Source organism: Rhamphochromis sp. 'chilingali', assembly GCF_963969265.1.
Source record: "Rhamphochromis sp. 'chilingali' genome assembly, chromosome: 5".
Classification (NCBI taxonomy): domain Eukaryota; kingdom Metazoa; phylum Chordata; class Actinopteri; order Cichliformes; family Cichlidae; genus Rhamphochromis; species Rhamphochromis sp. 'chilingali'.
The window spans coordinates 15,444,852-15,456,506 of NC_137932.1; the positions used below are offsets into that span (position 1 = coordinate 15,444,852).

Sequence of the window (11,655 nt, forward strand, 5' to 3'; positions counted from 1 at the left end):
GTGCAATCAACAACTAAGCACGGCCTGGTGTGCGCCGCCCTGCCAGGTGAGCCACATTAGAGCAATCAAGGGTGGGCGTGCCGAGTAAACCTTTAAATGCATGCAGCAGTCATTTGACCCAGGTGCAACATACTGAGAGGACGGCAAACAAAGCACTTTTCCACTGTGAGGAAGACTTTGAACAAGACAGGCTATCGGTAAGCTCTTGAGTTCACATTTTGCTTTTGCAGATGTATCTGGGACTATGGAAGCTCAGTTGTGCAAATGTTTTACGCTTAGGGAAATAGTTGCTGCATTTAAGTTTAATTATATTGACAAAAATGAATGTTTAAGTTTGAATAAATTGTTTGTGCAGTTAGTGTTCCCACATATTATGTTAATTAATATTAAAAATAGTTACCCCAAATCCTTGGGTGGATCGTAAAACTAGTGAATGTTTGGTTTTGATTTAAAGAAAATAATTCTTTGTAAAGAAAATCCTTAGTTAAAGTCTATTAAAATGTTTGTGAACTCTAAAATGTATACTTTAAAATACAATTGTTTATAAAAAAGTGTTAAATGCAAAGAAGACACATTGTGTATATTTATTTAAGAACCACAGTTAAATTAACACAGTTAACCACATGGTAAATGGCTTTACTGAAGTGTATTTTGTTATTTCATCTGTCGTCTGTGTAATTTATCTGAATGGTTAATGAAATGTTCTTTATTTTTGTGTTGAAAGGTTTTTTACCTGCTGCTACCTACCAGCTATCAAACTAGTTGGTCTAAATAAAGTTGAGTGAAATTCAAAGTCTGGTCTTTTTCAAGTGTGGACACCTCACAGTCAGAGGAACACTTGACAGTTTTATTTAAACATCAAAAGTTGGAGGACAACCATAACACTTGATTCATCTATGAAAATCCTTCATTTACTCCACAAATCAAAGTGAGGAGGCAAAGCCCTTGCTAGGTGTTGAAAAGCTCCTCACTGAGTTGATGTGCCAACTTCAATTCTTTGCTGTTGTAACAAGATCAAAGTAAAGTTTTAAAAAAAAGACAGAAAGAAAATCAGGCTGGGAGAGGCTGTTTTCTGTTTCTGGAGCAGCTCGTCACTCAGCTTTTTCACAGATGCATATTTGAAAATCTGGTCATGTGGTTGGCATCACACGAGTGTCTCCTCGATCCTCGTCAAAACTAGCTCTGGGCCACCGACGTAGACAAACAGAATGCATCCCCACTGCTTCAGAATACCTCCATCCTGTCTATTTGGTCTTGTGCTCCACTTTCCTGCCGTTTCTATGAGGAATGTTTCAAGTTTTGCCTTTTTTGATCCAGTCGGTCACTTGCTCTCTTTTGTCTTCTCTCCCCATCTGTCCTATACAGATCCAACTGCATAATAGGCCTTGGACTGCTGTGTCATCTCACTGAGTCCCCATTAGGGGCTCTTATATCTGACTGGCACGTTGTTATTACTCTCCCAGACCACAGCTAAAACTGAGAAATGGGTCTGCCAAGCAGGCCCTTTAAAGTCCACTGCACTGATAGCTCTGGCACTGAGGAGCAGTGGGGTTGTGGTGGGGATGGTACAGCGACAGCACATAAAGATGGGAAGAGTAGGAGGTGAGGCTATATGATGCAACACCTCTAGGGCAACATGACAAGAATGTCAGATGCAAATGGTCTCATGCTGGTTTACTAAGGGGCTTTGCCATAGGTGAATGCCAGTGCTGCCACTCTCACAAACACAGAGGAGAACTCAGTGGCATCAACGATCTTGCAGAGACAGCAAGATACAAAATTTAAATGTGGGAAAGCAAAGGTGGCCTATGAACCTGACTCAGAGCTAAAGCACAGGTGCTGGATCTGGAGAATAGGTCCCGCAGGATTCAGTCTTTCCCGGGTAAACAAACAGAGCAAGATGTTACAGCTGCAGTGTTTTTTTTGTTGGGAGTTTTTTCTTTCTTTCTTTCTTTTTTTGAGAAATAACATCCTCCTCTCCAACAAGAACTAAAAAAATAAATAAATCAGAAATTAAAGCAAGTAGGAACCAAAGCTGGGACAAAGATACATGATGAGAGAGAAAATGAAAATGTTTGCTTTGTTCCTCTTTTCTTTCCGGCTATCAGAAATAAAATGAGCTTCCAACACACTTCTCCACATCAAAACCTTTAGTCTCAGGCTGGTTTCTTCCTCCAAGCAAACTGCTAATATATAGAAGTCTGGTTGATGTTACAGAAACACCAGAGAACACTTAACCTTGCACTGTAGCAGCCACTAGTTCAAGTTGTACCCGCGTAACAGAAAAGAAAGTGCGCTCTGCTGCAGCAGACTTCTACACTACGCTCAACAACAAATAACACAGGAAGATGTTTGTTCCTAAAACATTATTTTGTGAAGCAACTGTGAAGGCGTAACCTTACAGGAAAGATGTCAGTACATGCAAAAAAAAGACGCATGTAAACCCCTCAGACACTGCTTTGTACCAAAAGTACAGCTTGATTCATTTGTACAGTTGCGGTTACCGTTTGCAAAAGAACATCTTTTTCACTTCTCCAATTATATATTTTAAGAGTGATGTGGAACTGAGAAAAAGAAAAAAAATCAATTTGCTCCTATTTGATGGATGGACAACTTGATGTAAATGATGTCTTGGGAATAAACACACACACTCATTTTTTGTACTGCAACCCACAAACAACTGGCATCTGCACTATACTTGGACTGGAAATTCATCCTGACACTGCTCTAAGGCAAAGCCTGCAACATGAGCATTACAAATTAATTTTATAACTCAATCAATAAATGAAAGATTGGAAGTGAGACTTCTCTGGCACACAGTACTCCTTAATACCCAGAAATACCATTAACCAGCATGAGACTGGACATCAAGGAGGTCCCATGAGACACATTTCAACTATATACCAAAAGCAAAAGCTCCTGGAAATGTTTCAAGTTACATCTATTAAGCTAACTAATAAAACCTTGAATCCATTCTGCAAATGCATCGCAACTGCAGTATGCGTCAAACGCGCTGTTGTCCCCATTTTGCAGTGTTGCTCTCTTTTGTCTTTGGGCGAGCACGCTGCACAGGTATAATCATCGTGAGGAACACGCTGTAATCTCTTCTGAGAGACCCCAGTTTGCGGAATGAGCAAACATTTCTCTTTATCTGGAAAATTAACCCAAAAAAAACTTCTGTCCACCACAATCAATACTGAGTTACTGTCTTTGAGGAACACCAGGACTGCAGTGCTTTAGGATAATTTGCTGACATCTTGCAGTCCTTCCAAAGATCAGATTTATGAGAGTAGCAGACAGACAAAATTAAAGAGAAAAAAAACGGACAGCACACCGATCTGGGCTGTGTTTGTTGATGTGATGTTATCTACCAGATACATAGTTGTGGAGGATGAGCAGACAGTGTTTGAATTCCAACAAATTCAATCTAGCTGTGTTTAAAATTTTAATAAAATTTGCACTTTGTACAAGTTTAAATCCAAGGAAACAACAATGCCGCTCGTTTGAACGTAAAAGCAGAAAGACGCTTCCAAGATGGGCTTTATACATAGAAACTGAACTAGGAGACGGCTGCTTATATCCACTTCAATTTGAATCTGTTAGACAGACCTTAATATGTTAGGTTTAAGGACTTAATTGGTTAAAGTATGTTAATGATTACAGATGAACGCACCTTTTGCTGTTCTCTAGTTAAGATTCAAGTCCTTCTTTGTTTAAAAAAAGAAAAATGCCATCTGACTTTTGGCTGGTGTCTTCAATTAAATCCACTAAAGGAAAGCACTAAAAGAGAGCTTTGAGAAAACAACAAAAAAATATATTTTATAAGATGCTCTCACAGCACTGAAAACCATCAATATGTGATGAACAATGCATTCCAGGAGTTATTCTGTGATTTTTATAATTACTATTTTGTTGTGCCCACTTTCCTTCAGCTTTCCACATCTAATTCTACTTCAGTTAGCGATTTCCTATATTTCCCAGAGTGCTTTTCAACAACCCCCAGTAAAAAGGCTCGACAAGCTCAATGGAGCAAGCTGTTTTATTCAGCTTAGGGAAACAGACAGTTCATATTTAGGAGGGAAACAGAGTGGGCATATCTGAGCTTTTAGGATCTTTTTTGGTGTATCGGTTCGTCAGTATGGGATGACTATATCATCACTAGTTTGAAAAATACAGACTAACGATCGTAATATAGAAATGCCCCATCGTTTTAGCCTTTTCAATTTAACTTTAACATACCGAGTGCATACTTGGTGTACTGAATACTACCTAAAAATTACAATCAGCTCTAAACTAACCAATATTACTCAGAAAACACCAAATATCTTTTAACTGCATTGTATGCAGGTCTCTTGAAGCTGGTTAAAATAAATAAATAAATAAATCTGTGAGTCATCATTTACGGTACAGAGAAAGTGCAATCTAATATTTTCTTTTTTACGGTGAATGCTTGGGTCCGCAATGCCTGAATGCAAATTTTGCTGTATATTCACAGTGTGACTGCTGTCTGATTGCTACCCTGCTGTCTTCCAGAGCGCCATGCTGTGCCAGGTGACAAGCCTCCTACAACGGAAATCCAATCAGGCCAATCCTCTACGATCCCACTCAATCCTCTCAGCCGCCGCCCTACACCGACAACCATCAGTAACACACGCAGCAAATGTCACACACACTCATAGTGAACTCTGTGACAAATATAGAGATGAACAGATTCACATTAACCACCTCTTGTGAACTTGGCACACACATTGGGGGGCTCGGTGCTAAACACGGCATCTCTTCAAGCTACAATGGCCACACAGTGTGGCTGACCCTGCATTCTGACCTCTCAATGGAGGTTACAGAGATGAATTTCTCCCTTAAGGATCAATAGTGCGACTGCAAAAATCCCCAAACACTCTCCCCATCAAGGCAAATAAACCCTTCAGGAAGCAGAACTGGCAACAGTGACACAAATAGGCCCCCTGCCTGGGAGAACGATAATGCACGCCTTTCATCACAGTCCAGGTCCCACTTTCACAGGAGCCTGGGGTTGAACCCTCTCCGGACCTGCATAGAGGTCACATGCAGGCCATCCAATACTGGCTAGTACCATTGGATACCACTGGCTAAATGGAGGACATTCAGCAGTCCTTGTGTGCTGCTGGGAATTTTCGTTTGATGCTGAAAACAGAATAATATCCACAACCCCCGTGCACGCCTGTCACACAACCTTTTTACCCAAGTGTGGGAAATGCACCCATTCTGTCAGATGAGCTCATAGTCGTGTTCTTTTCTACCCTGTGTGTGTGTGTGTGCGCGCGCGTGTGTGTTGTGGAGGGCCTGTGCATTCTGTGTTCGAATGAATGCGAATTATTGTCACTGTGATCCTAATGTCCAGCATCTGGCTCTCTGACTCTGTTTTTTTAAAGCAGGGGTGAGGTGGGCAATCTGAGCATTTGTGCTTCAAGCTACACAGCTGCCCCAGTTACTGAGACTCTCTTCCCTCCTAATTTTCCATCCATACCCATCTGCCTCTTCTTTACTCCAAAATATCTGTCCCGTTCAGCCTTGGATGACACTAGTGACGACTTGTACTTTCTGGAATCTCCTGTGCTCAAAACATTCCTTAGAGTCTGTTAATTTTAGATCTTGTTTTAACTTAGACAGTGTAGGGTCCATAAAAACAACACAGCACAGTAAACTTGTCAGATGGCAAAGAATTTTTAGCATCTCTGAATCCCTCCAGCCCTCCATGCCTGTGCTGATCCTGGCCTGAGCTGTGGACTCAGAGGGGTTAACAAGGCTGTTTGATGGGCCATGGGCACTGAGCATCAGGGGTTTTGTGGGTAGATGGGTGGTTTCAGCTGTCTGTGTCCCACAGTGAATCCCTGAGCAACTTGTGATGAGCTAAAAATTCCCACTGTGTCTCATACCCATATGAATTCAGTTCCACAAGCAGAAAAGGCACCGCTTGCATTCTACTTGTCTTCGTGTGATGCTTACACAAAGATACAAAACTAGAATACATACATATATTACATAGAAAGACATAAATTAATGCAAAGGCACGTGGGAGAGTGTGCAGCAAGGGGGACTTAAGTGCCTCCTTCTGAAAAGCAGAAGAAACAGGGGAAGGAGGAAATTTAAAAGCTGCAAGTGGATGGGTACATGCCTATTTATGGATGGCTCCAATGAGCCGAGAAGAAATGTCGTAAGACCCACTTCCCACCTCAGACTGCTGCAGCAATAACTCCCCAAGAAAAAGCAAAAGCAAGCCTACACAAGGGAGTGTGCACGCACAAGTACACATTCTCAGTGATGCGGGTGAACTGCAGGCTGGGCAGCCTCCCTGCAGGGCCAAACAGAGAGGGGGCAGCATACTCTTCTAGGGGGAGCCCTGGTCCGAATGTCTGACTGGTCACAACAAAAGTAACAGGAACAGGGTACACTCAGAGCTATCCCTCAACCCCAGTGCATGTTCTAACATCCTCCAACCCCACCCGAGATAGATGTAGCAAAGACATGTGATCCATCTCCACTCCCTACACAAATCAAATCTGATGGCACATGGCTATCGGCTCAAGCTCCTATTGCGCCTGTCTGACTGAATTCCTATTCCAAACTTCTTCTTCTATCCTGTCCTTAGATATTCAAGCGAGTAAAGATGGGAAGACAAACAACAAGACATTTAGACAGGCAGACAGCAGGGCAGGCCTTCCAGGGCCCTTTTTCTTCTTCTGCTGGCGGAGAATGCTATCAGCCTGGATCAGGCTAGCCTACTCAAGCTGAGCTTCAGCAACCTCACGGGCCAGCCCGCTTTTCACCATGGAAACCTGCCCTATACTCGCCTTGTGATTGGCTCATGCAATCATTAGACAGTCACTCTGTCTTACAATACGGATAATAATGGCCCTCCAGCAGGATGACAGCAGGAGAAGAGTGATGCAGAAAGGTCTTTTTCCTACCGATTTTGCCCTTTAGAAATGCTGCATTCTGCAGGTGCACAAAAAGTACAATACCTGAATGCTGCTCAGCTCGTTTCTTCTACAGATCCTAGCCAAACCCACAAAACACAGTCCCAACAAACTCATTAACATCTTAATATGTTAGTGATTATTTTCTCATCTCCATAAGGACGTTTTCAAATCCTAGAGGGCAAAAGAGAGATAAAACAAACCCCAAACAACCCCTCTAATATGAAAAATGCCAGCCAAATGCCAGCACTGGTCATACAGCAATTGCTCACTGAACCGCATTCATGAACCAGCTATTCTTTATCTCTTCTATCTTTACAGACCGAGCTCCTGATAATACGGCTCAAAAATGGGTATGTGTCCATGTTTCCATACATAATCATTTCCGCCTTTTTCTTCCCAAAAGCAGGGACAACAAAAGCGTCTTTTCAATGGCCTCTGCTCTATTTACAGTACATTGTCTGGAATTCGAATACCCAGCACAGAGATTAACAATACCAACAAATCAATGCTTGCGGATGAGCCTCTTTTGGTAACATTGTTACTGCATCTCCCTACAAGCACTGCCATGTCTTGCATAGCCTCTTCACTTCAGTTGTTCTTTGTGTTTATAGCATTAAGCCCCAAAACTGGGAGCATGTCTTCAAAATGTGCTGTTTGTTTCCTCCACAGCACAATTCAGCCTTCTCATCCGTCTGACGTTTTTAGAGAGGGGAAAAAGAAAAAAAAGGATATATCTGGGACAACAGGGGGAGAAAGGGGATGTATACACAGCACCCCGAAGCCAACATCAAGCATTATACACACACAAACTGTACACTAAGCCAAAACACTGTGATGCTTGAAATTAGAATGGCTTTTCATGCAAACAGAGGCGCTTGCTGTGCAGGTGACAGGCTGGTGCTGCAGAAAGAATTGAAATGAAAAACAAATCCTATTTTAAATAAAAACACCACTTGGCAGGGACTCGCTGCGCTAAGCCAAACAGAGGAACGGTGCTCGCCACGTGACAAACGTGCACACGTTAAATACACCTATTAAATGAGTCGCCGCCCATTTTTGCTCATCGCCCCGCATCCAACCTCTTTGCCAGAGCAACAGTAATATGTTTAATGAAGTCATTAGTCAAAAAAAATGAAGACAGACAGCGGCATGAGGCACTGAAGGTGGAAGCGCAAAGGGCAGAGACAGAGGCAGGGAAACAAAAGGGGAATGGGGGGGGAATGGATCAGCTGAAGTGTACTTCTCTGGAAAGCACATTCTCCTGCATTATAGATGCAGTATCATGCGTGCCAGCAGCTACATAGCTGCAAATGTAATATGTGTCTATTCTAATAAACCCAACAAACAGAAGGAACACAATCAGGGGTGGCATTTTACAAAAAAAAAGTTCAAACATGCCAAGTAAATTTTCAGGGTAACTGCATGTGAGCGTTATCACTACTGCTTGATCTAAGCGCTTCACCCAAATAAGACACCCGCGAATGAACTACTCTAATGAAATTATTAATACTTGGCTGGTATAAATGGGTCCACCCATGGCTATGCCCATTCATTCCTCAAATGGCAAAGCCCAGATCAAAGCAAATTGTTGCCAAAGCGTGAGTCACAGTTGCTTTTATGTAAAATAATTGCCCCCTGACAGTTTAAAGCAACTCAAATATAACCACGCGTCTATCTGAAGCAGCACAGTGGCTGCCACTGGAATCCAAGACCGAGCTCCCCTGCCGTGGCATAGACTGCTGTCCCAGCAATATATACAGCTGTTTACTTATTCATGAATGGATTAGGGCTACTAACTCAATCAATCTGCTTCCAGTTACCAAGGCTGACTTTATTAGATAACATTAATGATGAATTAGTTGTCCATAGGTGTTGCATTTCTCCCTTGTCAGCAAATATAATTCAAATGGGAGCACAAGGGATATGGGCAGCAAATGGATCAACACTCTGGGGATGATTGTGGCACTATACAACATTACAGACTAATAAATTATAGTCGGGCCATATGCCATTGAAGAAAGAAAAATCACTTGTGTGCTTCATGGAGATGAGATATGTCTTGTAATATCTGCTCCAGACATTAAGTGATATGAAATAATAAAGTCAAGCAAAAAAAAAGAAAAAAAAAAGAAAGAGAGCCATCCTTTACAAATCGATTTTTATGAAAAAGAAATAAGATACCGCACTTATAATCTGTCTTATGGAACACAATTAAACAAGAGCCTTTCACTATGCTTCTTTCTGACATGCTTTGATTTTAGCTAGAGCTCTGACATCATCGCAGTATTACAGCCATTCATATACCAAGAGCTTTTGCTGCCTAAGTTGTACATTTATCACGAGCTATTTGGTGGTCCTCACATCACTATGAAGGAATACATCTTCTAATGGGTGCTCCTGCTGGGAGCTGAACCTCAGGCCTTACCAGCCCTGACGGTCCAGATTCTTATCAGTGGAACTACACCACACACAAAACACATACTTCCTCCGTGCGTGTGGGCGATGCCGTGCACAGCATCGCCAGCTTTATCGGAACGTGCACGCGTGCGAGTGGAGATGGGGAGCAGGGCTCACCCCCTCTGACCTACCTGACGCGATGCAGCATGAACTTAACTGAGCAGTTTTTATTTCTCAAAAACCCCATATCAGAGGCCTCAGCAAACACTACCCATACCTCCAGATATCGAAAACAAACGCACGCCTGGCTCTGGTGATACAAAGCGATTCCAGATACTAGCAGTTGTGCACTGAGGCTTACACACAGGCAGTTGCTTTGTCTGGCCGCCACGCATAAATACAACACAGCAAAGGAAGGGAGGCAGACACTTGTCAAACACACACGCCGGTGTCATGTGTCTTTATTAACACGTTGTGTGCGCGAGACTGGAGGTCAAAAGCATTGCATCCTTATTTAACGACACATAGAAAAGCGGCTAGCATATAGGCTACACATTTCTAGCACTGTTGATGTCAAAAATTAACCCGCTGCACGTTCATTCAGGTGATTATTGGGTCTTAAAAGGCGCTTTCACACTAACTACCCGGGTCCTGACGCGGTCACACTGTAAACCAATTTGTTCCGAGCACTTGCTCTTCTCAACGCGAACGAGCGGTAAAAAAAAAAACAAAACAAAAAAATAAACCGGGGGGGGGTCGCAAGGCAGTTTGTGGGTATGTAAAGCAGCCAGGTGTCAACAAGAGAGACCCCCTGATGGAGAGTAAAAAGCGCGGATGTAACGGGACCTGAAATCGCTTCCTACCGTGACCGCTGTTTGATCTAACCAGCGACGCAGTCAACAGGCCGGGATGTAACGGGCTGAGCACTGCCTCTGCTGCTTCAACATTTCCGCCATGCGAGCAGCGTGATCCGCTACCTACCTTGACTTGATACGCCGGCTTCCAGAGGCACCCGACCCGAGCTGCGGAGGCTGGGTCCTGAAGCAGCAGACAGCCGAGACGTGTTGCTCCACAAAACTGAGTAGGACGGCTGCGGCGGAAACAGGAACTGAGGGGAGCTGGGGTCTGTGAATCCGGCAGTCGAGGCTGCTCTGTGGGGATCTGCTGAATGGCCGGTGTCAACAGAGATCGGAGAATGGGGAGGGGGATGAGACTCCACATCCGGTGAGATAATTTCAAAGTAAAGAATGCGCGCGCTTCAGGTGCAGTAGCTTAAAGTGGAGCTGGAGTTATATATACTTTAGGGTTGGAACTAAATATATTATTTATTCTTATTATGTATTTTTACTTAAAAATACAACAAATACATCATAAAACAAACATGTAAACAGATGCAAATTCATTGCACATTTCCAAACACCACAGTGTGTTCAACTGTGTTGTTTTAACCTGTGTTCAGTGTATTGTCTGGCCTGGCAAATAAAACAAAAGAAAAGTTATTTATTATTTCTGTTTTGGAAAGGACTAAGACATCTCAAATACCCCTACGGTTGCTGATTTTCTCAGGTTAGTTAATCCGAGTTATTTCGTTTTATTGTGAAACAGAAGAACCTTGTCTTGATGTCTTGACGCATGCTCAACCATCCAGGTAAGTAAATGATCTAAGACAGAAGAAGTCACCTGGATGAGTGACGAAACGTTTCTCCCATTGAAAACGCTACGTCCAGATGAACAGAATCAACCTGCTGGGTACAGAAGAACCTCATTTTGTCTTGTTTCTTCCTTATTTTGAATTGTGTTTCCTCTTTTTATAGTATATCCGGCGGTGATACAGAAGCACTTTACTGCTCTGTGCCAGTGCGAAGTTCATTTGCAAACCATATTGTTTCATTTATTTTGAAGGCGCGTAGGTCTAATTTCCTGATTGCGCGTCGTTCTCAGTGATGCAGACTCTGATGGGAATCGTTGACTTGAAAGCGGCAGTGCGCACACCCGCCTTGGATTGGTGAATTGCATGGGAGCTCACAGACTGACAGACCCGGTGTCACCGGCCAATGGAGGGCACGACTCCCCCGTAAGCGTGGTACTCGACCTTGTGACTGGTACAGTGCAGAATAGAGACACTGTGCACAGTATTAGGTCATCAGCTCTCACTCGCCATCACTTATCTGTTACAGCCTCTTGCATTACTCTTGGCATATTCTCTGCCCTCATAATAACCGTATGTCTAAACTGAGCGATAAGACAAATAGCTTTAATATCCAACATTTCTGTCTTGCTTTACACAGTAAATGCAGTT

The 11,655-nt window shown here is 42.9% G+C and overlaps 1 protein-coding gene across 1 annotated transcript in view; it reads right to left on the reverse strand.

The window, feature by feature from the left end:
- The window catches only part of fut8b (fucosyltransferase 8b (alpha (1,6) fucosyltransferase)), a 95,473-nt gene extending 84,940 nt beyond the window's left edge, over positions 1-10,533 (reverse strand). Inside the window, exon 1 of the mRNA XM_080883768.1 lies at positions 10,338-10,533. The gene's annotated coding sequence lies outside the window, so the exon portion shown is untranslated. The remainder of the gene's footprint in view (positions 1-10,337) is intronic.
- Between the last annotated feature and the right edge of the window lie 1,122 nt (positions 10,534-11,655).